This window comes from Carettochelys insculpta, chromosome 3 (assembly GCF_033958435.1).
Source record: "Carettochelys insculpta isolate YL-2023 chromosome 3, ASM3395843v1, whole genome shotgun sequence".
In the NCBI taxonomy this organism is placed as follows: domain Eukaryota; kingdom Metazoa; phylum Chordata; order Testudines; family Carettochelyidae; genus Carettochelys; species Carettochelys insculpta.
In genome coordinates, this window is record NC_134139.1 from 75,450,839 (window position 1) to 75,478,326 (window position 27,488).

General features: G+C 43.5%; 1 long non-coding RNA gene across 1 annotated transcript; it reads right to left on the minus strand.

Moving 5' to 3' along the window:
* Nucleotides 1-7,319: 7,319 nt before the first annotated feature.
* Nucleotides 7,320-23,025, minus strand: LOC142010336 (uncharacterized). The gene is made up of 4 exons (XR_012644769.1): nucleotides 22,965-23,025; nucleotides 15,812-15,919; nucleotides 14,169-14,388; nucleotides 7,320-7,696 (listed from the first exon to the last, which is right to left on the minus strand). It is a non-coding gene; the product is annotated as an uncharacterized LOC142010336 (long non-coding RNA).
* Between the last annotated feature and the right edge of the window lie 4,463 nt (nucleotides 23,026-27,488).

Here is a 27,488-nt window from a genome sequence, read left to right on the forward strand (position 1 = left end):
TGCATAGTGATCAACAGCTGCATGTCTAGTTGGCAGCTGGTATCAGGTGGAGTACCCCAGTATCACGGTACTCCACCTGATACCAGCTGGGTACTGGTATCAGGGGTTGGTCCTGGGGCTGATTTTGTTCAACATCTCTGTTGAAGATGTGGATGAGAGGATGGAGTGAGTTTGCAATGACTCTGGTTCTCATGGGAGACCTGGACACTTGTTGGGAGACCAATACAGCAGTGCACAGACAATCCATGAAGTTTCTGGAGAATGCTAGGGAGAACTTCCTGGTACAAGTGCTGAAGGAACTGACCAGGGACTGGGCACAGCTTGACCTGCTGCTCACAAACAGGGAAAAACTAGTAGGAGAAATAAAAGTAGGTGGCAACTTGGGCTGCAGCGATCATGAGATGGTAGATTTCAGGACCCTGACAAAAGGAAGAAAGGTGAGCAGTAAAATACAGACTCTTGATTTGAGAAGAGCAGACTTGGACTCCCTGAGAGAACCGATGGGCAGGATCCCTTGGGAAACAGATATGAAGGGGAAAGGAGTTCAGGAGAACTAGCAATATTTTAAAGAGGTCTTATCGAAGGCACAGGAACAAACCATCCTGATGCGCAATAAGAAAAGCAAACATAGTAGGATACCGGCTTGGCTTAACAGGGAAATCCTTGGTGAGCTCAAACTCAAAATGCATGCATATAAGAAGTGGAAACTTGGACAGATGACTAAGGTGGAGTATAAATATATAGCTGAAGAATGCCGGAGAATAACCAGGAAAGCAAAAGCACAATTGGAACTGCAGCTAGGAAGGAATGTGAAGGGTAACAAGAAGGGTTTCTACAGGCATGTTAACAGTAGGGCAGTGATCAGAGAGGGTGTGGGGCCATTACCGGATGAGGGAGGTAACCCAGTGACAGATGACGCAGAAAAAGCTGAAATACTCAATGCTTTTTTTACGTCAGTCTTTACGGACAAGATCAGTTCCCAACCTAGGGCACTAGGCAAAGCAGTAGGGGAAGGAGGTGGGCAGCCCTTGGTGGGGAAAGAACAGGTTAAGAGCTACTTAGAATAGCTACTGGTACACAAATCCTTGGGTCCAGATTTAATGCGTCCAAGGGTAATGAGGGAATTAGCAGATGTCATTGCAGAGTCTTTAGCCATTATCTTTGAAAACTCATGGAGATTGGGAGAGGTCCTAGATGACTGGAAAAAGGCAAATGTAGTGCCCATCTTTAAAAAAGGGAAGAAGGACAATCCAGGGAACTATGGACTGGTCAGCTTTACATCGGTCCCTGGAAAAATCGTGGGGGGGATCCTCAAAGAATTCATTTTGGAGCACTTGGAAGAGGGGGAAGTGATCAAGAGTAGTCAACATGGATCCACCAAAAGCAAGTTGTGCCTGACCAACCTGATTAGCTTCTATGATGAGGCTCTGTGGACATGGGGAAATCAATGGATGTGATATACCTTGACTTTAGCAAAGATTGTGATACAGTCTCCCATAACCTTCTTGCCCATAAGTTAAGGAAGTATGGATTGGATACATGGAGTGTAAGATGGATAGAAAGCTGGCTTAATGGTCGGGCCCAACAAGTGGTGGTCAAAGGCTCAATGTCTGGTTGGCGGTTGGTTTCAAGTGGAGTGCCCCAAGGATCGGTTCCAGGGTTCAATATCTTTAATATCTTTATTAATGAACTGGATGAGGAGATGGATTGCACTCTCAGCAAATTTGCAGATGACACTAAGCTAGGAGGTCTTTGGATACATTGGAGGGTAGGGATAGGGTCCAGAGTGACTTAGAGAAATTGGAGGATTGGGCCACAAGAAATTTGATGAGGTTCAACAAGGAGAAGTGCAGAGTCCTGCACTTGGAACAGAAGAATCCCAAGCATTGTTAGAGGCTGGGGACTGACTGGCTAAGTAACAGTGCAGCAGGAAAGGACCTGGGTATTACAATGGATGAGAGGCTGGGTGTGAGTTAACAGTGTATCTTTGTGGCCAAGAAGGCTAATGGCACACTGTGGTGCATTAGAAGGAGCATTTCCAGCAGATCTAGAGAAGTTATTATTCCCCTCTACTCGGCACTAATGAGACCACATCTGGAGTATTGTGTACAGTTCTGCCCCCCACAGTATAGAAAGGATGTGGACACATTGGAGCTGGTTCAGCGGAGGGCAACATAAATGATTAAGGGGCTGGAGAACATGACCTATGAGGAGAGGCTGAGGGATTTGGATTTATTTAGTTTGCAGAAGAGAAGAGTGAGGGGTGATATGATAGCAGCCTTCAACTTCCTGAAAGTGGGCTCCAAAGAGGAAGGGGCCAGGCTGCTCTCACTGGTGGCAGATGACAGAACAAGAAGCAATTGTTGCAAGTTGCAGCGGGGGAGGTCGAGGCTGGATATTAGAAAAAAACTATTTCACTGGGAGAATGGTGAAGCACTGGAATGGGTTACTTAGGGAGGTGGTGGTATCTCCATCCTTAAGGCCTGGCTTGACAAAGTTCTGACTGGAATGATTTAGCTGGGGTTGGTCCCTCTTTGAGCAGGAGGTTGAACTAGATAGCCTCATGAAGTCTCTGCCAACCCTAACCTTCTGTGGTTCTGTGTAACCCCATTGCGTGGAACACAGCACTGCAGTGTTATAAAGTCAGAAAATGAGGAAAATTCCAGCACTGCCAGAGAGACGTGAATGATTTAATAGGCCTTTTGTGTTTCTTCTCTAGTACGGAAGAGAGTATGTGTGCATGTTACATGTGATCTGTGACTGGCAATGGGAACAGTGAAATAACAAGGAAAAAACAGAGTGAGCTTAACTGCTTCTCATGGCATTTGTAAAGACTTTCACGAGACTCCACTGTACCCTCCTCAGTCCCCCTCCCCCTGAATAAATGGCTGCCCCTATACTGTTTCTGTCTTGAACCCAGAAGCGGCAGAAATCTCAGGAGAAACAATGAACTTGTGGTAGACAGATTGGTTCTTCGACTTTGAAGTTGGCAGAGAAAGTTGCATGAGTGTGATTTATATACGTAAAGCAGAGCTTTGGCACTTGACTTTGTGGTTGATTACCCCATTCCCCTTATGTATGAAGAGTGAACGAATGTTTGGTAAACAGGAACCTAAGGTTTCAGTAACGAAAAGCTCAACCCCTTGTCTATATGCACAGAGCTGCTTGCAGCAGAAGCCTGCAAATGTTTTCAGAAGATCATGATTTGCATCCATCTCCCCCGGCTCAATTTAGCTATGTCCATAACAAGCTACATCAGTTTTTCAATTCACATCACAGGAACCGCAATCACCATTGGCACCTCACCTGTCAGTTTCTGCAAAGTTGCCAAGGATCTGAATGAATGAGAGCTGCCTCCCAGGTATCCCCTCCAGGCCAGGCCCAAGGCATGTTGGCAGGGTGACACAGGGAAACTTACATCACTGTTGCCAGGACATCAATCCAGTTATTCATAAACACTTAATTCATAAACACATAAACTCTTAATTCACTGGTTTCTTTTTTGTGGGTCTTTTAGACATTAAGTAGAGGGTAAGGAGAGAGTTTCCTACCTCAAATCTCTCATAATCTAAACCCATCACATTTTATGCAATACCAGACAGAGTAAGAAAAGAACAAATGATATCTTTAAGGGGATTTAAACATTCCAAATAAAGTATGGGCTCATGCACTGAGCATAGGACTGGGTATCAGGAATGTCTTGATCCTAGTCCTGTCTTTGCAATGGCTTTGCTGTGTCATCTTTTGCACTTTAGTTAGAGGCACCAGGCAAGCTGGACTTGAATTTAGGTTTTGTAAAAAGAAGGCTCTGCAGCTCCTGAGGTCAATACTAATGTTCCCATGGCTACTTTTAATTTCAATAGGGAAAAAAGATTTGGATGCCAATGTTGTTCCCTCTTTCCAAGGCAAACATTGAAGCAGAGTGTCAGCGCATGAGAAGCAGAGAATGAAATGAAACAGAGACTAAAGTCTGTTTGTGATTTCACAGCCGAACCATGGGAGTGGAGCCCTCAGAGTAGATGTCATCCCTGGTTTAGTTTAGTTTGTTTTTAATGAGAACTCAAGGGACATTCAGACCTTCTTAAAAAAACTAGATTCTCCCCAAAATACCCCCACTTCCCAAATCTTGGTCAGCTGAAATTTCTTCCACCCGCAGCCCACCAGACAAAATGTTAAATTATATAATAGGGCTCAAGTAAAATAAATAAGAAGTGAACTGGATGAAGCATCAGTAGCTGAATATAGATATATGGAGATATACACATGTCATAGAGCTGGAAGGGACCTTGGGAGGTCATTGAGTCCAGTCCCCGCAGCAGGACCCAGCACCATGCTTGACAGATTTTTTTAAATCTATTTGCCCCAGACCCCTAAATGGCCTCCTCAAGGATTGAAGTCACAGCCCTGGCTTTAGCAGGGGTAACTTTGGAAGCCAAGAGACACCTTTGTGCACAAGTCATCCCATCACTTCAAAAATGTTGTTGATTATTATAATAATTAATACAGAAATACCAACCAACACCTGCTATGAACATGCTGCCTCCTCATGCTGGTGGCACTTCCTTCTAGGTAGCATTTTGAATCTGCATTACCAGTCAGTGATGATTGCACTCAAAGGTTACATGTGGATAAATACCCCTCTAGGGCTCCTTTCCTGGTTTCATAGATGGGGCATAAAGAGCATTTAGGCTCTTTCAATGCTTTAGTTATGTGCCAAAATTCAGAACCAAGTTGAAAGCTTTTGACAAACGTGGTGTTCTTCCAGCCTGAATGGAAATATGTCCAAATCATCTCACATGAAACTGGCAAGGAAAATATTGGACTAAGAATAATTTCAAAACTTTTGGAAGGGCAAAGACTGAATAAAGCACTAATATTTTATTTTCCAGCTTTACCAAACAAGCTGTCCATTCAAAGAAATCCAGGTTGTTGGTTTTTTTAAGTCTTATTTTTTGAAATGCATATCATAGGTTTTGTATTTATGGAATCTGTGAAAAGTCTTTCTTTTCATGTTTAAATGACACCATTCTCAGAGGGAGAATTTTGAAGCCTTATGTATGGGAAAAGTGTGAGGAGGTATTCAGTGTAGCTGCTGAAATAGTCACCAACTTGAAAGAGAAAAAATAAACCCACTTTGTAGAGTATTAAGTTTTGCAAAACAGGTTTTGAGTACCTTTTGCAAAAGCACCGAAGTGACTTAAGAGCCTCTTAGGCTTTTCTATACAGTGAGTTTGTGTGTATCACACTAGGGTGTAAACTTACAGTGCCGCACAGTACCACAAACGCAAGTGGCCGTGTAGATCCTGCTCCCACATGCTAGAAGTTCCACAGTGTGCTTTGACTTGTTGCATTAAATAGCCATATAGATGTGTTCTAAACCCCAGGTTTTTAAAAGTTTCAGGCACTTAAGAGTCCTATGCTATGTCTACATGTATTCTGCAGCACATCTGGCGAAGACTCTCTCTTATGCCGATGGGGGAGAGCTTTCTATGAGGTATAGAAGCCCCCGTCCACAAGTGGTACCTGCTATGTTTGTGTGAGAAATTCTTCCACCAACATAGCAGTGTGCACACAGGAACTGATGTTGTTTGAGTGTGTGTGTTTGCATGGAATGTTCCTCCCTGAGCATCATAAATTTGGCTGACAAAGACAATGTCCACACTACACCTAAGTCTCTTTGAAAGAAAAGCTCCTGTGTCCCACAGAGTTTCAATGAATTCCTAAGTACCTAAGAGCACATCTAAACTGCTTTCTAAAGCCAATAGCAGGGAGTCTTTAGACTTGGACTCTTGCTGCAGCACTCAAAACAGCTGTATATATGTTTGTGTGATGTGGATTCCTGTCTGCTAGAACATCAGTTGAGATCCCCAACTTAATTTGTCCTCCAACACAAAACAGTAAATATGCAGTGTTGCAGAAGCCATGTTGAGTCCCCTTGTATCTCCACTGACTTTGTACGCAATCAAAAAAGAGGCTAATTACTGGTCCCTGATCTATTCAGTCACTCAGTCATTTACCTAATCACTAGTTTGCTGGTTCTAAGGCACTAGTTTGCTGGTTCTAAGCCTGGCATGTTGTGGAGGTATTTCCTGCTGAGCTGATAACTGGGGGCACATCCAATACCAACAAGGCCCTGGACTGGGACCTGGTGGAGAAGGAGGGCCCGGGCTCCCTATCTCCACCCCTGTGACTCCAAGGAAGGGGAAGCGCAACCTACTAAGGTTGACAAGGCTGCTGGGCCTGCCTAATGGCTACTCTTGACAAGGCTGCTGAGGCCTGACTAGGGGGTGTAAGCCCTGCCGCAATTGCATTAACAAATACAATGGCTATCACTAACAGCAATTCGTCAGCTGGTCGAACTCCTGCAAGACAGCAAAATTGTTTGGGAGGTTAATATAGTCATATTGTGTCCCAGAACACTGGGAGCTTGAAATGAACCAACTAAAACTCAGTATTATTATCAGTGATTACCAGCTTTATGAAACACAACAATGCCCTCTGGACAGTTTGCAGCACTAGCTAATGCTTCTACCATCCAGTCCCAACATGCACTAGGGTTTGGGTAAACTTAGAAGTGATTATTTTGGGATAAGTCTCTACTTGTTCCAAAGTTCGGGTCCAAAAAAAGAAGGATCTTTTAAGGATGTTCCATTAGACACATTTCATCTCTGGTGAATCAACGTCTTCGTTGTTACCCTAAAATCTATTTTTGTGGTGGGTAAGCACATTATCATTCAGAGACAATACAAAGACTTTCTGACACTCTAGGCATGGGGCCAAAACCTATCCTTGGCTGAGTGTGTGTGTATTGCAGCTCTGCTTGAATCCTACATATCTGAAGGCCAAGCCTGGCTCACAATCTTCTTCAGCGCAAGCTAGATAACAGCTAACCATGTTAGAACAACAGAGGTAATTATCAGCAGTTGAGGTTGCTCTGGTAGACAGTAAAAGTGCAGTGTAAGGGGCACAAAAGAACATCATGAGCTAGTATAAAGTGACATGATCCAAAAGGCTGTATTGGTATAAGCTTAAGGAGCACAATTCAGCTTATTTCTCATCATCCTACCTTCCATGTGGTCGACCCCAGTAATGCTGTCTTTTGCTAAAACGTGTCCAGTTTCTCCTCGTATTGATGTATGCCACTGTTAAGTTTGGCAGTTCATTCAATAATACAAACCCCACTCTGTGCAAACACATGGCTGCCTGACATAGTCACCCTGCTGCCAAAATCTACCTTGTTCTACGCGATTTTATATGCTGGGATATAAAATGACAACGTGAGTATTTTTATTATTATTTGTTAAGCACCAACACTGTGGCTGACCGTTGTCCTACGAAATGGAGAAAAGCACGCTCTATGCCCATGGAGATAACAAAATAGACAGACAAGACAATTTAGATACAAAATCCCTTGGCTGGCTGAAGGATTGATCTGTGATGAGTGTCGCCAGTTCTTTCTTTTTGATTATAGGAAGTGATGTGACTGTGCTTCTTCCTGTTTTCTTTTCCATACGCTAAGAAGGGAGAGTGCATTTTAGTGCAGGTGACAAATCTCTATGAGAGAGAAATTAAGATCTCTCTCACTCCTTCCTTCTCACTCTCTAAGAGCTGACGTTCTGACTCTCCTCAGATTCTGCTTCCCAGCTAAAGGTACAGGTCGTACCAGGCCTCCATGTGTGGGATCCCATCACACTACCTGCAAATCAAAAACACAGTGGTATTTTCAGCCATGAAGCTTGTACCTTTATTGTCTTTGTCCTACACTTGTACATGCTGAAGAACTCTGCTGCCTTTTTGCTCAGTTCAGTGCAGCTTGTTACATAGGAGATACGCACCAGTTGTGGCGTGGACCTCTGAGGTGGTTATATTGTTATTGTCTGCCTAACAGGTTCCTTCTGTCTACATGCTTACTGTTCATGTATGGAAAAGCAGAATACCAAGTGTCCCACAACATTGCTCAGAGACCACTCTCCAAACTGCTACATAACCCAGCTCCTTGTGTCAATAAGGCTAAGGCTACATTACGGTTTCTATTTCAGGGTAGCCAGCGCCAGGTTTGAAATAAGATGCCTCGGAATAAGTTATGCAAATTGCATAATGCAAATTGTGTAACTTATTTCGAGCTAGGGCTACAGTGTCTGTTTTGGCTCTGCAGCCAGACAGTGTCTCTTTGAATAAGAGACAGACAATATATTATCTGCAGCTTTGGGTAGAAGAGCTCCAGAATAAACCCAGTAAACACTTGCCTAACAAAGAAAGCGATTTTCCAAAGAATTTTCTTTCTTGGTTTGAAACAACTCTCTTGGAAAAGCGTTCAGGTCTCTGCCTATGAGAGCCGTCTCTCTTGGACTCACAGGCTGTGTCTACACGTGCCCCAAACTTCGAAATGGCCATGCAAATGGCCATTTCGAAGTTTACTAATGAAGCGCTGAAATGCATATTCTGCGCTTCATTAGCATGCGGGCGGCAGCCGCGCTTCGAAATTGACGCTCCTTGCCGCCGTGCAGCGCGTCCAGACGGGGCTCCTTTTCAAAAGGATGCTGCCTACTTCGAAGTCCCCTTATTCCCATGAGCTCATGGGAATAAGGGGACTTCGAAGTAGGCGGGGTCCTTTCGAAAAGGAGCCCCGTCTGGACGTGCCGCGCGGCGGCAAGGAGCGTCAATTTCGAAGCGCGGCTGCCGCCCGCATGCTAATGAAGTGCTGAATATGCATTTCAGCGCTTCATTAGTAAACTTCGAAATGGCCATTTGCATGGCCATTTCGAAGTTTGGGGCACGTGTAGACACAGGCACAATGTTGCTCTTATGGAAGTATCTCAGAGAATTTCATATGCAAGAAACCAGTAAGTCTCTACAAAAATTACTGCAAAAGCCTACAGAATGTAATAGAAAATGAGAACTTTTCACCAGGATTTCTGGACCATCCTAGAAATTCTATAGAAGGGATATAATTTCTAATTACCTTTAATGCAATGGTTAAAAAAAACCCTGGTGGAAAAATTATTGTTTTCTAATGAACGCCATGGGTCTTTTCCATAATGGTGGCAGCTGAAGGCCTCTAGATCCAGAAAAGATAAAGCACAGGCAGCAGCTACCTGTGCTAATCCATGAAGACTTGCTGATGGGTCTCCACTGCATCAACCCTGGCCTGTGAAGGAGCTGCTGGAGAGGCCATGAATCTTGGCCTCCAAATCTGCTCAATTGCTGGAGCCTTCACTGACCCTTCATTTCATAGGACTGCTAGCTGTGATGGTGGGTTTTGTGGTGTAAACGCCTTCCCAGCAAGAACTGGTCTGGGGACACCCTTTTATTTCACACAAGTCACACAAGTAGTTCTCAAGTGGTGATCACTTCTGTGACTTCTCTCTGGCCTTTAAGTTGAATGGATTGTCTCATTGACTCACAATTTACTTCTGATGCAACTTGCTAACAGCTTGAGCTGGACTTCAACTGGTGATTTAGGGGAGTAAGGCTTCGTATCAGTTATTTCTCCCTATCCACTCTTTTGCCTTTTTTATTTTCTGCATATTTCTACCTTCCTCTGAACTAAACATATAATGCAAGTAAATATTAGTGCATGATAGTGTCTAAGCATATTCTGCATACTCAATGTACATTAGCTGGGGGAAACAGTTTTTTACTTAATTCATAATTTACCACGGCAGTATGCACAAAATTCAGAAAGACAGCGGCTACATCTACACTAGAGAGTTTTGTTGACAAAATTCACAGAGCGTCTACACACAAAATGCGTTCTGCCGATAGCGGTCTGCCTCTTCGGGTTGAGGAACAATGCTTTTGTCAACAGTTTTTGTTGACAAAAAAGCTGTGTAGACATTCCGGGGGGACCGCTGTTGAGAGATACAGCTTCTGGTTCACTGGGCAGCTTCTTATTGGCCATTCTGTTGAGAGAGCAGCCAGACTGTCTGGCTGCTCTCTGTCGACAGAGTGGATTGCTCTTAGAACCACTTTTGTGTGTGGATTTGATCTCTCCACAGAAGTTTTGCTAGCAGATCTCTTCTGAGAGTAAAAATAACAAGAAGTCCTGTGGCACTTCGTAGACTTTATAGATTCTTCTGATGAAGTGGGTTTTTGCCCACGAAAGCTTATGCTCCAAAATATCTGTTAGTCTATAAGGTGCCACAGGACTTCTTTTTGTTTTTGAAGATACAGACTAATTCAGCTACCCCTCTGATACTCATCTGAGAGTAACTTCTGTGGACAGAGAACACCAAGAAGTCTTGTGGCACCTTATAGACCAACAGATATTTTGGAGCATAAGCTTTCATGGGCAAAGACCCACTTCATCAAATGCATGAGTCAGGGGGTGGGGTTCAGAGGGGTATTTAAAGAGTGGGGTCCCAGTAAGAGGGAGATCCAGAGCTGACAAACCAGCATCTGATGAAGCGGGTCTTTGCCCATGAAAGCTTATGCTCCAAAATGTCTGTTAGTCTGTAAGGTGCCACAAGACTTTGTGTTGTTCCGTGGACAGATTGCTGTAGTGTAGATGTAGCCAGGTGGTTTAAAAACACCCTTTGTTTGTTCCTACTCTAGTTCTGCCTTCAGAGACATAGATATTGCCAGGCCAGTTTTGTTCAGCTGAATGCTGGACCAAAACTGTATCAGGCACATTGCAAAACATTTCCCTCTACCTGTCTACAGAAGCCCATTGTTTGATCACACACTCATTTGTGTATGTTTGATGTACTTTTCCTCCCAAAATATTTAATTCTACATACCCGTCTTTCTGTTTTCCAGTATAATTGATCCTAGCATATAAAACAGAATTCCCAGCCCTTCCTCTGTCTCCCATAAGAGCTTATGCAACAGTGAAGTAACCTTCTTCACCTGGGCTTCTCCTGCTGTTTCATATCCCTTAATCTCCACATGAGCTGGAGAGAATGTTTAAGGAAACTTCCTCCTCTTTTTCTTTTTAGCTTTGTTTATCATGCAGTTCCCACTTTTTTTAGTCTCATGTAAGTGAGAAGAACCTGTTTGTGAGGATCTTGTATGCTGGGGGAGGTAACCTATTTTACATGCCTGCTTCTATCATTACACTGATGTAAACGCATTAAAGGCCAAGGAGTAAATGAGAACTGAGTCAAGCTCAATAAATTTAACTCCCCTGCCCAACTACTTCATTTTCCCTCATGTGCACTGCGAAGTAGTTCTTCCTGGCTTTTTGTATTGCATCAAGGGACTGAAAACTGCGGAGTTGCACTGTGAAGATCCAACTTTTTCTATTCAGCAACCAGCAAGTTCACACATTTGTACACGAGTCTGCTCCACCAGAGATGTCCCTCTCTGTTTAAGTTCTATGCAGAATTTTCCCTCCTCAAGGACTGGCCAGCAGTAGGCTGGAGGGAATAAAAGCCTGCTCTTGTTCCTCAGTTCATAAGGATTAGCAGAGTCACTTTGCAACAGTGGGACTTTAGATACCAGGAGTGCCTCCCAAAATAACCAGTCAGAAACCACTGAACTTCCTTAGATGAGCTGTGGTAACTAGCACCCCCTCTGAAGCCTGGCAAGGAATACTGTCAACCATTCTAGATGCATATCTGAGAAGAAGCTGTTATGGGAGACTGAATATATGCGTGTGTGTTCAGGCAGGGGACATGCAGGTGACATACTCTGAATGTCTGTCCTTAAATTACTGGCTCAGTGTCCTCCTTAAGCCCATTTGGCGGACTTCATACATCATTCAACCCTGAACCTTCAAGCACACCTCACCGTTCTCTTGAGCTAATCAGAATCGGTTTTTTGTAACTCTACAATATGTTTGTTCCATTTTCTAAGCAACAGTTCTTGCACTGTGGCATTCAACAAAAGAACAAAGCCGTATTGTTCAAAGCAAACATACTGCAATATCAGCTGGAACAAACACAATCACGCTTTCAGACCTCAATCACCAGACCCAGCTGGACAAAGACTGAGTGAAAAGGCTGGAAACCACAACTGAGGAAGAAAACACCTTTATCTCATCTCTAAAGGACTCAATCAAATTTTAGAGCTGGTCTTTCTTTTTGTTAGTAATACCCTTTTAAACACCTGAAAATTGCACTTCTTTACCTACTGATTTGTGGCCTTCCAGCTGACAAACATTGATTCCTCTCCTGTGTTTTGAATACAGCTAAAATGATACGGCTCATTTGGTTGGCTTGTTTAAATATCTACAGCATTGATTTCTCTGCTCAGTTCAGGAAGGCAATCTTGCCTGCTGCTGCAAAACTGCCAGAGAGAAGTCAGGGTCACTAAGTTTTACTTTTTGAGACGGTCTCACAAAATTTGTCCAGCTCATGTCTGAATTCTCTTCGACTGGATGGTAGAAAATAGAATTTGCTAGGACTCTCTCTCTTATCACATTGTAACTGTTTCAGGAACACTAAACTGTGATGTTTAAAAAGTAACTAGTGCATTTTTCTCACTTATAAGCCAAAGATTTCCATTAAATTTTAAGTCATTTGAGTGGGCTAGAATATCTTGGCTCATTGTGTGGTTCTAGAGTATACCATAGATAGGAAAGATGTCATGGGTCTAGCCAAGCATCTTGATCCCTTCCCAGCCTCACTGCAGAGTTGCTTTCTATGATACATTCTTAAAGTTTTGTCTGTTCTAGTTTTAAATCTCCCAAACTTAATTTGAGATTAGTGCTTTCTTGGAGATTGTTCTCTGTTTTGATCAGGAGTCTGTCCTGTCATTATAGACTAACAGATGTTCTGGAGCATAAACTTTTGTGGGCAAAGCTGCATCTGACGAGGTGGGTCTTTGCCCATGAAAAGCTTATACTCCAAAAATCTGCTAGTCTGTAATGACAGGACAGACTCCGGATCACAACAGAGAACCATCTCCAAGAAAGCAGAAATCTCAAAGACCCACCTCATCAGATGCAGGCTTTTGCCCAGAAAAGTTTACACTCCAAAAAATCCGTTAGTCTACAAGGTGCCACAGGACTTCTCATTTTTATTGCAGATACAGACTAACATGGCAATCCCTCTGATACTTGTTGTGTCATTATTAATCTACATTTTCTTTTTCCTAATTTCACACTGTTGTTCTTAATTATACCCCTGTTAAAACTGTTACATTCCCATTTAGGCCTTGTCTACACTTAAAAGTTTTGCCACTTGCTAGCATAATTAAGATGGTAACGGCTCTTGCGTTTTACAGAAGCAGCCACAGCCTTATAAAAGTGCTTATGCTGGCAATGGTTACTGTGGTTTAGTGAAGGTGAAAAATAAAGTTGTATCAAGCCCCTTCACTGCATCTATGCTCATCTTTTTCCTGCGTAACTATGTTAGTTCAAAAAGCAGACATGATTATACAATTAAAGCTTTTAAGGTGTATAACAAGCCTTAGTCATCTCCTAGAGACAATCTGTATATGTTCAGCTCCTTTTATCTTTCCTTGTAAGTCAATATTTCCAGCCTGCAATCATTCTCTGAACTCCCTCCAGTTTGTCAGTCGCGCTGATCATGAGGCATTTAGAAGCGAATACAATGTTCCTGGTCTAATCACCCTAGATCTCATAGAGAACATCTCATCTCCCTGTTTTGGGGTATGATGCACAGACCAAAATTGTGGGTCTTTAGTTGTGATAAATTGCAAACTCATATCTAATTTCTTGTTTGTTATCCTTGCAAAGCTCCTTTTGGCACTGCTGCATTCTTGGTTTCATCCTCCCATTGAATATCTTTGAAGGATATATTATAATTACATTGGGGATCATTTCCCCGCAAGCATATTAATCTGCAATTTTCAAGTTGTCTCATGTTTGTCATTTTCTCACCACATTTCTGTTCTTGAGTTTTTGTATTTCCTCCCTAAAAAGTATCATTTGAGAAGATAATTTAATAATCATGCTGCCTGTTTCCTTTTCTAGATCATTAATGAATATAGAAAATAAAACATGAGCTAGCATCAGTTCTTTGGCTACCTCTCTGCAACTTGACACTTGGTTGTTTATCAGTGTTTACCTTTTAACCTAGATGATGATATCCCTACATTATTTAATTTGAATTAATGTATGTATCTTGTGCTGTACTACTATCCAAGTACAGTCAGCTATCACTTCCTTTTCTTCCGAATAATTGATAATTCTATGAGTTAAAAAATAAATTTGTCTGGCAAAAGCATCTCTTCTTTATAAGCCCTTTCTATTTAATGCTCACCCTCATCATGGAACGTTTTCAATATATTGTTGTTTTCTTCATTTAATATGCAGCTGTTGGGTTAGACTTGGAAGGCAAGAATTGTCAGGAATGCTGCTCCTCTTGTTTTTGAAGATCAGTATTATGCTTGCTTTTCTCCGGTCTTCTGGTGTTGGCTCATAAGAACATAAGAATGGCCGTACTGGGTCAGACCAAAGGTCCATACAGCCCAGCATCCCATCTGCCGACGGTGGCCAATGCCAGGTGCCCCAGAGAAGGAGAACAGAAGACAATGATCAAGTGATTTATCTCCTGCCATCCATCTCCTGCCCTTGTTCTGAAGGCTAGGGCACCATACTTTATCCCTGGCTAATAGCCATTTATGGACCTAACCTGCAAAAATTTATCAAGTTCTTTTTTAAACCCTAATAGAGTCCTGGCCTTCACAGCCTCCTCGGGCAAGGAGTTCCACAGGTTGACTGTGCGCTGTGTGAAGAAAAATTTCCTTTTTTTAGTTTTGAACCTACTACCCATCAATTTCATTTGGTGTCCCCTAGTTCTTGTATTATGGGAAAAGGTAAATAATTTTTCTATATTCACTTTCTCCACACCATTCATGATTTTATATACCTCTATCATATCGCCCCTCAATCGTCTCTTTTCCAAACTGAAAAGTCCCAGTCTCTCTAGCCTCTCCCCATATGGGACCCGTTCCAAGCCCCTAATCATCTTAGTCGCCCTTTTCTGAACCTTTTCTAATGCCAATATATCTTTTTTGAGGTGAGGAGACCACATCTGCACGCAGTACTCAAGATGTGGGCGTACCATAGTTTTATATAGGGGAAGTATGATATCTTTTGTCTTATTATCGATCCCTTTTTTAATAATTCCTAACATCCTATTTGCTTTACTAACTGCCGCTGCACACTGCGTGGATGTCTTCAGAGAACTATCCACTATAACTCCAAGATCCCTTTCCTGATCTGTCGTAGCTAAATTTGACCCCATCATGTAGTACGTGTAATTTGGGTTATTTTTTCCAACATGCATTACCTTACACTTACCCACATTAAATTTCATTTGCCATTTTGCTGCCCAATCACTCAGTTTGCTGAGATCTTTTTGTAGTTCTTCACAATCTGTTTTGGTTTTGACTGTCCTGAACAACTTGATGTCCTGAACAATTTTTGATGTCTTCCTAAAACTAATCTGAGCGAACAGGAGCAGCAAACAGGAGATTGGTGAGGGAATTCTCCACAGGAACAAGGAGAGGCTACCTGATTCGAGGGGTTAGGTTGTCTTTGTTTCCTTGCTTTCTTGGAGATTACAGTGTGGTCTGTTTTGGAGCTGCCTGCTAGGCTAAAGGCATTTACTTGATCCATAATCACTTTAGAATCCCTTTGTAAGAGGGCTGGGCTAACTTAGGAAGAACACAGGTTTAAATAGCCAGTTCCTACCAATGAGAGGAGCTAGACAACAGGAACAGTAGACAATTTTGGACAATGTTTGAGAGGCAGACATACCTAACAAAAATACTCTCAAATTAAACTTCAGCTAACTATCAGCCCACTTCCCCACAAAGAAGCCAAACAAAAACTCCTGCCATAGTCAAAATAATGCTGGCAGAAATCCAGCTGCAAAGTGGAGACTATCTAATTTCTCACCTTGAATGCAGCACATATAATTACCAGCATTACGATCATGCGAAGGCACCTGGGTACATACAGCTCAAGGCTTCTGAAGCACAGTATGGGCTCTTCCGGCCAGAAGGACTGAAATGGAAGGACTAAAATGTAGACAAGGCAGAGATGTGCATAAAAGAGACACAGGTGTACACAGAAGAGACTTTCAGGGACACAGTAAAGGGTCCCACCCCAGTCTGACGGTCTTTGTACTACTAAGCAGGCTGAAACTCTTTGGGCAGGAGAACATCAAGCTGGAACACAGGGAAACAATCCCATACTTAGGGCCCTCCTTCCAGATGATATCACAGTACCTTCTCACACTAAGGAGACCCCTCCTGGGGAGGGAACCCTATTGACTAGGAAGAGCCAGGTAACAGTAATGGGGGATTCAACTATTGTAAACAGAGATAATTGGCTTTGTGATGACAGGTAGAACCACCTGGTGAATTGCTTGCTGTGTGTGAAAGTTACACATTGTACAAGCATAGAGACAGGCTCATGCTCAGGGTTGGGGAGGACTTGATGGTCGTGGCTGACATAGGTGCTAGTGACATAGAGATGTGCCCCAGACTCCAAGGGGTGAAAGCAGAAACTGTGAGTAAGTCTGATAGGGTTTTGCAGTGGGGATGCTCACGTCTGGGCTAGGCTAATGAGGGGGCTCAAACCTAGATGCCCATCACCCAGACTAACTGCGTAGGGAAGGCATACCTAAAGTCTTAAGGCCTTCAAAGGCTTATATACCCACTTAACATTGCATATTTGAATAATCACATTGACTTAAATGGGATGATTCAGAGTGCATGAAGTTAATTAAGTAAGTCTGGGTAGGGCTCGTGTTTAAGATGTGTAAGCACTCAGGAGGGCAGAAAGGGTGGGGGCAATGGCGGCGCTGGACCTACTCCTGCGGTCCCACAGCAGTTCGTACTCAGACAAATATCTCACTGAATGGTAGGGTCTCTGGCCTTCAGATGGGGCCCAACATTATGACACAGGTATACACTACAAAGCTTTGTTGATGCAAGTTAAGCCAAGAATCCAAAATAAGTACAATTACATCATATATCATCATGCTACATTCCTTCTGTCAGCCCAGGGTGTCCGTGCTTAGTGCTTTAGTACCAACAATGAGAGCGGTGCACTGTGGGTGTCTGTCTAACGGTGCTACTTGCTACCTTCTGATGCTAGGAATTGTGAGAAGGTGAGATGGATCGCAGTGCATCCGGTGTGGGATCAGTGTCCCATGATGCAGTGGCTTTTGACTGCATTTTGTGGCTTTTCTCAAAAGCCCCTTTTTACTCTGCACTAACCAGCTGCTGCTGTCACCGTTATGAACATACAGAGGATGGTCCTGCAGTGTATCAGGACAGCCCAATCTGACCAGGAGTCAAAAGCCGTGTCTACACGGGCACTCTACTTTGAAGTAGAGGCACTAACTTCGAAATAGCGCCCGTCACGGCTACATGTGTTGGGCGCTATTTCGATGTTAACATCGACGTTAGGCGGCGAGACGTCGAAGCCGCTAACCCCATGAGGGGATGGGAATAGCGCCCTACTTCGAAGTTGAACATCGAAGTAGGGCACGTGTAGCCGATCCGCGTCCCGCAACATCGAAATAGCGGGGTCCGCCATGGCGGCCATCAGCTGAGGGGTTGAGAGACGCTCTCTCTCCAGCCCCTGCGGGGCTCTATGGTCACCGTGTTCAGCAGCCCTTAGCCCAGGGCTTCTGGCTGCTGCTGCTGCAGCTGGGGATCCATGCTGCATGCACAGGGTCTGCAACCAGTTGTCGGCTCTGTGGATCTTGTGTTGTTTAGTGCAAGTGTGTCTGGGAGGGGCCCTTTAAGGGAGCAGCTTGTTGTTGAGTCCGCCCTGTGACCCTGTCTGCAGCTGTGCCTGGCACTCTTATTTCGATGTGTGCTACTTTGGCGTGTAGATGTTCCCTTGCAGCGCCTATTTCGATGTGGTGCTGTGCAATGTCGACGTTGAACGTCGATGTTGCCAGCCCTGGAGGACGTGTAGACGTTATTCATCGAAATAGCCTATTTCGATGTCGCTACATCGAAATAAGCTACTTCGATGTAGGCTTCACGTGTGGACGTAGTCAAAGTTGCCCGACCTGCTTATTATAAATTATACTTATTTTGGATTGTTGGTTTAACTTGCAACTTACCCAGCAGTGCAAGGACATAAAAATGAGACCTACTGGTCATAGGTGGCATGAGGGAGGTACACAGGGGGTCACGTACCCCCAGCATTAGGAGCTCCACGCGCTCACCATCCTGCACAAATAGGAAGTGGAATTTTGAAGATTCTAGGGTTTTAAAGGGGAAGCGGTGGATGCCTAGGTGCCTGGGTCCCAGGCAGCAAAGTTTAAACTGCTGACGAGAGTGGTCAGGACACTTTCTGGAGGCCATTTACAGTACCATAACTAAGCACAGTGTTTACAATGACACTGTGTCAATATAACTTTGCTGCTAAAACGTCTGCATCTCTTGCTGGCGTGGTTTTATACTGTCAGCAAAGCAGGAGAGTTGTGTTGGCAGAAGGAGCGGTGCGATCTGTACACCTCCACTGGTTTGCCGATGAAACCTGACTTGTGGCAATAAAACTGTATAGTGTAGACCAGGCCTAAGAGAAAACAGCATATTAAGATCTAGTTGTTGGAAGCTGAAGCTGGATAAAGTCATATACTAAAACTAAGAGGCAACATTTTAAGCAAAGGTAATTAAGTGGTAGAACAATTTACCTTGGGAGATGATGGATTCTCCATCACTTGCTGCCTGTGAGTCAAGACTAGATGACTGTCTAAAAGATATGCCAGAGCTCAGACAGAAGTTATGAGCTTGATGCAGGAATTATTAGATGGGATTCTATGGCCTGTGTTATACAGAGGTCAGATGATCACAGTCGTCTCTTCTGACCTTACATACCTATGAAGCGATAAAATTCTGCTGTGCTGAACTAGGGCACTTCATAGCTTCTGACGACAGGATATTTTCTTTCATTGAATGAAATCAGAAGAGGAGTGATGCACTCACTCCAGTGCCCCCTGTACACTTGATATTAGCTTATGTTATGCTGCCTTTAAATTGTTGCTGCTCAGTGTGTTGTAGAATTGTGCACTGAAAAACTCATGAGCACATTATGGGGTGATTAAACGTAGCTGCAGGTTTTTGGCAGTTGAGAAAGGTATTGTGAGGGCTTTTAGCACCTCAGAAGGTGTGGGGAGCCCTTTGGGTTTTGTGGGATAAGCACATTAGCAGATGCCAATGTCAGCAGTGCGGAAATAGTCAAGGATGTTGTCGATGAAGTGTGCATCACTCCAAAGTTAAGATCCCACTGAGATGAATGGGGCAGGTCGTACCAGCCATGAGGGACTGATTCAGATTTTTTGCAGAGTGGGGCTTTGTTGATATTGGGAGTTTGCCTTTATGTCAACTGTCAAGGAAGATTTACTAGGGCAAATCCCTAATACAGAAAAGGCAAATCCATTATTTGCACTAATGAAGCTGACAAATGCCTGAAACTGCAGTAATCTCCATGGGGGCAGATTGTGGCTTTGGTGGTTTGGTCTATCCATACTAGGGGTTTGCTCTGTGTCCAGATGTTGGAGCATGCCTTTGGTGCAGAACAAGACCTTAGGCAGAAACCACTCCATGGCTGCGTCTACACGTGCACGCTACTTCGAAGTAGCGGCACCAACTTCGACATAGCGCCCGTCACGTCTACACGCGTCGGGCGCTATTTCGAAGTTAACTTCGACGTTAGGCGGCGAGACGTCGAAGCCGCTAACCTCATGAGGAGATAGGAATAGCGCCCTACTTCGACGTTCAACGTCGAAGTAGGGACAGTGTAGACGATCCGCGTCCCGCAACGTCGAAATTGCTGGGTCCTCCATGGCGGCCATCAGCTGGGGGGTTGAGAGATGCTCTCTCTCCAGCCCCTGCGGGGCTCTATGGTCACTGTGGGCAGCAGCCCTTAGCCCAGGGCTTCTGGCTGCTTCTGCGGCAGCTGGGGATCTATGCTGCAGGCACAGGGTCTGCAACCAGTTGTCAGCTCTGTGTATCTTGTGTTGTTTAGTGCAACTGTGTCTGGGAGGGGCCCTTTAAGGGAGCGGCTTGCTGTTGAGTCCGCCCTGTGACCCTGTCTGCAGCTGTGCCTGGCATCCCTATTTCTATGTGTGCTACTTTGACGTGTAGACGTTCCCTCGCTGCGCCTATTTCGATGTTGGGCTGAGCAACGTCGAAGTTGAACATCGACGTTGCCGGCCCTGGAGGACGTGTAGACGTTATTCATCGAAATAGACTATTTCGATGTCGCAACATCGAAATAAGCTATTTCGATGTTGGCTGCACGTGTAGACGTAGCCCATAACGTTAATACTTGGATGTTTTGGTTTTTTTTTTCACAGCCACAAGTGTTGGAAACTTAATTCCATCTCCCCACTGCATGAAAGCCTGGGAGAACCTCCTTCTGAGTACTGATGTCAAATGAAAATGCTGGTGTACTCTAAATCATGTGCAAGCAGGGGTGGTGAAGACTGGTGACAATATGACCAATTTGGAAGCTAAAGAACAATCCCCAAATATGAATGTGGAGCACCTTGGCAAACGCTAGAATGTGGCTTGTTGTGATGTCCCTTATCAACACCCAAGGGACTACTGGAGGTAACAAGAAGAAGTCCTGTGGCACCTTATAGACTTCATCCGGCTTCATCAGCTTTCTTTGCCCATGAAAGCTTATGCTCCAAAATGTGTTAGTCTATAAGGTGCCGCAGGACTTCTTGTTTTTGAAGACACAGACTAACATGGCTACCCCTCTGATATTTGAGCTAAGTGACACTACCAGGTCCTGGCAGTGGTTTTGGAATGACAAGCTATGAGATGAAAGCTGAGATTTCAGAGCAGAAATCTAAGGCCAAAGGGTGGCTATTGCAGCAAATTCTGCAGGCAGAGAATGGTGGAACACACCCTGGGCCCTGGTTTTAAGGAGGGATGGTTCTGATGAGAACCAACTCAGACCTATTCCCTCAAGTTTTCTTATTTAGTTTCCTTCCTTGAATCCTACCTGTGCTAATTTGTCAGTTGTGGTGGAGGATTAATTTGGGGGAAGTGTACAATAAATTGTATGTGGCAAGGTTATGAGAAGATTCTGTCCCCCACCCCTCTTAATCACATATCCATGCACACAGAATTCAGTGTGAGCTATAAGTGAGCTCTATAATCTCAGTAATGAATTAAAGAGATTTTTAATCCCTATGAATTTAGTTGTGAATCTCCTGCTTATAGCTTATAGTGTTCTAGGGATCTGCAAGATTCTTTACATCTTGCCTTGGCAGAATTCAATTGCTATTTTTTCATAGTTTTGATAATATCAGTGTTTATTTGTAAACCTTTTTCTGCTTTTATCCATTTAAATGTTAACAGTTGTGTGAAATTACAAGGAGTTAGATGGGGACAGGGGCTCAAACAATAATATTCTGTTGACAGCAAATGCTGAGATTCAAAAATGTAGAGCTCTTTCACTTAAAACACAAATTGTCACCATGGTGAGTCAAAATATACAAAGTAGATGTCCTTAAATCAGACTCTAAGAAGTTCCCAAGCAGAATGTTTCCTTGCTTGATAATCAGTAATTTTTTATTATTATCAATGGAAATGCTTTTTCACCAGTTGTGTAAGTGAAGCAAACACTGACTGACATTTAATGATAAATCTAATCCTTCACAGCCCTCTTGCATCTCACCGTACCTGCTTCCTGCTTGCTAACTTTATTTAGAATGTCACTTCCATCTTCCTATACTGCATCTTCTTTTCATTTCCAGGCAGGACTTCTTTTATCAACTACTGCCATTTTGATGACACAGTCCTGCTCTTCCATGCTTATGTCTCAGTGGTAGAACTCTGCCATACACCATATAGACTGTTCAAAGGGGATAGCGCTTTCCCTTCTGACCTACGACAGTACCCTTTTCTCAGATAGGTAGTGGAGGATTGTGTTGCTAGAGATATTAGCTTTCCAATGACACTTAAAACCAAAATTCTGACCACCTGTGGTAATTGACGATCTTGTGGCATTTTTTCACAGGAGGATAGCTAGCTTCAGTATTCAGTTCTGGACATGTTCCACTGAAGATGATTATAGATTCCACGGAGTTAAAATCCCTCTCTTTTGTGTGGTAAGATATTCTAAACTTGTGTAGAGCTGCTGAGTAACCATTAAAGGGTTGGCTCTTTCCAGCTCATTCCCAGTGACAGATAAATTGAATATTATATTGTATGTAATTTCTCAATCTGTATGTTAAGTACTTCAGCAATCTTGAATCAAATCATTATATAAGTCATTATTTATTCATTATTATTATTATTATTATTATAAACTGAGCTCTCAAGAGAATCACAGCTGTAGGAGGGAGGGTTCTCACGCAGGGTCTTTGAGATGTAATAATATGGCACCATGTGTTGCTATATTTATGTCTATAGGTATAACTTGTAGGCAGAAATTACACTGAAGAAGTTAATTTTTATTATTTTTGTGTATTATCATAACACTTAGGATCCCTAGTCATTGACCAAGACCCCACCAGGTTGGCGCTGTATTAGAGACAGTCTCTGTCCCAAATTAGACAGATTCAGGCAGAAAAAAACAGATTTTACTTCTGATCGTATGTATTTCTCAAACTTCTTCCTCTGCTCATTCAGATCTCCAGAACAAGCCACACTAGCTGTAAGAGCATCAAGTCAAACATGCCAGTAAATTTTAGAAATTCCAGGAGTGTTTGGGTCAAAATAAAATGTTCAGAAGTCCTAAGTCACCGTGCCTATAGCCGCTATGCTGGTTGCAGGGAATGTTGTGATAGCCACATGCTCCCTCTGCATCCAATCAAAGTGCAGCTACAGTACAATCTGCACACCCTACAAATTCTAGGTATGCAAGCACAGTTAGCAGGAAACCATCTTGGTTACGACTCTTTTATAGCCATAGGCAATGCATGGGAATGCACAGGGGGTCACAGACACCCCCCCTCCCCAGTGTCGGTCCCCTCCATGCATTCACCAGCAGTGCCACGCTGCTTCCATTGGGTTGGGAGCCCTCCCCCAGAGCAGTGTGACCCAAAAACAACATATATTCCTACCTCACACTGCTCTCAGATCGCTCTCAGATGTCACCGTTCCACAGGAGGGGGAAGACTGCCCCCACCTCCCTCAGGAGTGGTGTGCCGCTTCTGCAGGAAGAGGTGGGCAGGACAAAGCAGAGGTAGGAGGGGTATGGGTGGAGCATGGGCAGGGAGGAATGGAGCACAGACAGGGCAGTGGCAAGGAGGGGCCGGGACAGGGGAACTTGGTCAGTGCCCCTCCCCTTGAATCCCTTCACTAGTCACATCTGCTTGCGGCCCACTCAGATGAAGGAGGGCCACTCAGGCAGCCAACTCACTAGACTAGGTTGCTCCTCACTGTTGCTTCTAACATGTAGAAGTAAACATTCTGTACTCAAAAGAGGTGACAGTCTTAAAGGGAAGAAGACCATATGTGTTAATCCCATTTTACACATGGGGAACTGATGCACCCAGCCATTAACCATCTCGCCCAAGATCACACAAGAGGTTTGCAGCAAAGCTAGGAACTGAGCCTTGACCTCCATTTGCCCCCTCACTGGTGTTATAGGCTCCATGCCAACCCTACCAGGACCCCTGGGACAGGCAGGGAATCCAGGGGCACTTCTGGGATAATGGAGACATGATGGAAGTGCTGCAGTGCTCCAGCTGTTCCCAACCACCTCAGTGTGGGGGCAGATGTGTGGTTGCTTTAATTCTATTTAATTTAATTGCATAACTAAAATCACCCCTCTGACCTCAGCTAACTTGGCTGTCTGTGTTGCAGACCAACAGAAAAGTTTCTCCTGTTAACCTCCCTTATTCCTCGTGTCTCACGACTGTGACCCCTGAGAGTTTCAATTTTGAGCGTTCATACCAGATGCGCAAAATTGAACCCTGAAAGATTGACCCTGAGTTGGTCGATCTTGCTCTGTAGTAAACTCTAGTAGTTTCTCACCTTGTTCGTTTCTTTCTCTGTATCCAAACCTTCCCATGACTCTCTCTCAACCTTTGCTGTCTGTTCCAACCTTTGCATTTCAATCTCCACTGAAGATCAACACATCTCTCTTTGGTATCTCCTCCAGCATCTTTGTCAAGTCTTAACAGAGTAGCTCAGTTTCTTCCTCCATAACATCCAACGTGGGTGCATACACCTGAATGACCAAGATGTGGAATGGTTTTGCTTTGAATCTCGCTACCATCATTCTTGCACTCGGTAGTTTGTACCCTAATAATGCTCTTCTAGCTGTTTTGCTAAGAAGGAATCCGACTTCTGCCTCATGCTTCATTTCATTCCCTGACCAAATGACTTTGCAACCGCACATCTCTCCCAATGCCATCCAATGCATCTCTGCCAGTCCAAGTATATCGCATTGGTATCTCTCCATCCCCATCTGAAGCAGCTCTAATTTTCCAGTTGCCCACAGTGTTTGGAGGTTCCATGTTCCAATTGATAGCATATGTGTTAGTTGTAATTTTCTTTTGGTAGCCAACTTATCAACCCAACCCTGATTGCTCAATTGGTGCCACAGAGCTTGTTTATCTGGGCAACGTCTGAGCCAGCATCTTTTATCATTTAGTTGTACTGGTATCAGATTTCATTCATATTGTTGTTTTACAGTCAGCACATCATCACTCATTTGACCAGCCCTCCTCCTTTTTCCAGGCTTGGGATTGGCATAGAACCCCTACAGGCTTCTTTGCAGAGTGTGGAAACGAGATGGTGATGTGCAACATGAGATTCCAACAAAAGGACTGTAGGAAGTGGACAAGGCGACCAAATGATGGGAAGTCCAAGAACATGATAGATATGATCTTGATAATAAGAAGATGGGTAACATCAGTACAGCAGTGCCAAACTTTCCAAGGAGCATATATAGACTTGGATCACAGTCTAGTGATCGCAAACATCAAGATAAAATTCAAGAGACAGTGTAAGACACAGTTTAAGAAGAGAAGAGGCATGCAGAGGCTAGGTGAAGAAGAATGAGGGAATGCATAGGGAGCAGCGCTCATAGAAAAGATGAGGAATGTGGTGACAAAGACCTAGATAAGAGAGTTGAAGGGATAGCCATGACAATAGAAGAGACAATTGAGCAGACTGTTCCAGAAGAAAAGATCAATAAGAAGTGGATTATGCAGGAGACACTGAGGTTGGTACAAGAGAAGACAGTGTTGAAGATCAGAAGGGATGTTTCTGAGAGGGTGGAACAGTAATGTAAGGTGAAATGCAATGAGGTAAGGAAAGCAGCCAGAATGGATAAGGTGAAATGGTTGAGGAGCAGTGTGAAGACACAGAGTGGTATTACAATGAATGTAAGACCAGAGAGGTGTATAAAATGATTAGGAATATTAACAGGAAGTGGCAGCTGAAGCAGGTGGAAACCAAAGGTTAGAACAAAGAGGTGCTCATGAACAAGGAGAAGATTGTGCAGCTATGGACAAAATATTGCACTGATCTATACAAAGTACAGTTGGACTCAAGTGTCTCAGAGAGACTGATCGAAGGACTGAAAGAGATATCTCCCATCGAGATCGAGACCAACATTTTGAAGGAGAAAGTAGAAGGAGCAGTGAAATGACTAAAGAACAACAGGAGCCCTAGAAATGATAAGATCACAGGAGAGATGATTAAATATGGCGGAAAAAAGTATGATTTAGCAAATACAATGACAATGCAATATAGTATGGAAAGAAGGGAAGGCACTTAAGGAATGGACAAGATCTGTGCTAGTGACAATATACAAGAAAGGAAATACATTGGAGCACGAGAACTACAGAATGCTTGCCCTTAAGAGTCATCTTGACAAGGTGTTGATGATGATACTGACAGACAGACTAAGATTGCAGATAGTAGAACATCTAGTGGACAAGCAAGCGCGGGTTCAGGAAACATACAAGTACCATACAGCAGATATTGGCACTAAGATTGATAGTGGAGAAAGCTTGACGAAAGAACAAGAACGTCTACGTTGCTTCGTTGATTTTCAGAAGGCATTTCACAGTATACATCAGAAACTGACTTGGGTGGTGTTGGAGTTGTATGGAGTGTATAGCAGACTGATATGGTTGTTGAAGGATAGCAATGACAATGGGGATGCAATGGTAAGAATGTGCAGGGAGTTGGGAAGGTGGTTTATTGCCGAGTACCTTCACCATGCATCTAGAGAGAGTGATGGACAAGATCAAGGAAGAGGTGGAAGGGATATCTGTGCACAGGAAAAGAATTAAGAACTTGAGGTTCATGGATGATAAAGTTATCATTGAGGAAGATGAAGAAAAGCTAGTGAAAATGGTGCAGGTGCTAAATGAGGAAGGGAAGCGGTATGGACTGATTATGAACATTGACAAAACAAAAACAATGGTATTTGGAGATGAGGAAATAGGCAGGAAAATCAGTGTAGATGGAAATGAACTAGAGAACGTAGAGAAGTTCACAAATCCGGGAAGCAACATAACAATCTAGACTGTAAGAAGGAAATAGTGACTAGAACAGCAAAAGCAAGAGTGAGTTTGAAGGTGATGGATAAGATCTGGAAAAGCAAAGTGATTAGCTTAGGAATGAAGCAGAGTATCTTGAAAATGTGTGTATTCAGCAGCGTGTTGTACGGATATGAGACATGGGTGATAATGCAAGTTTTGAAAAGAAGAATATTGGCGTTTGAGAGGAGTTCTTGTAGAAAGATCCTGAGAATAGGATGGATGCAGAAGGTCACCAATGAGGAATTATATAGGAAGATACAGCCAAAAGAGAACCTACTGCAGAAAATTATAAAATGGAAGTTGCAGCTATTCGGGCATATTTGCAGAATGAATGATGAATGAAAAATCAAGACCCTGGTATTGCACATAATGGACAGTTCAAACAGGAGAGGAAGACCCCACGGAGAAAAGTAGATGATATAATAGATTGGTGCAGAGCTAGTGTACAGAAACGAAGCCACTCTGCACTGGACAGGGAAAGGTGGAAGGAAATAGTGAGAGAGGCATCAGACACCAATGGGTGTTGAGTCCATGGTTGATGATGATGCTGGGTCAATCTTCCAGGCAAATGTAGACCTAGCCTCAGAGGCGTAGATGTGTTAGGATGTAGCTTCACAAACTACAAGCAGTCCTACAGCACCTTAAAGCCTAATAAACTAAATTTAACGATTACATTTTGTTAGTCTTTAAGGTGCTACAAGTCTGCTTGTTATTCATGAAGGACAAGAAGTGGGAGCATGATAAGAGATACAGGGCTGCTTAAAATAAAGATAAGTCTTTTAATTAATCTTCCACTGCAGGGAAAATTTTAAACTTCAGAAAGATTATAGCAAAGGCTTTGCAAGTATATTACAGTTTTCTTGAATTCATTTTTAAAGCCCCCAACAGAAATCCTGCCCTCTGCAGTAGTGTATTAGCCACACACTAAATGTGCCCATGGGGATGTGAAGTCAGATTCAACAGTGGGGGACTAGGAGATACAGGTCCCCAGAAACCCCGAGGCAGAACGATCATGAAAAACCACATCTTTTCCATTTGCAATACTGCCTTGTTTTTGATGGGAGCTGCAGCATTGCACCAAAT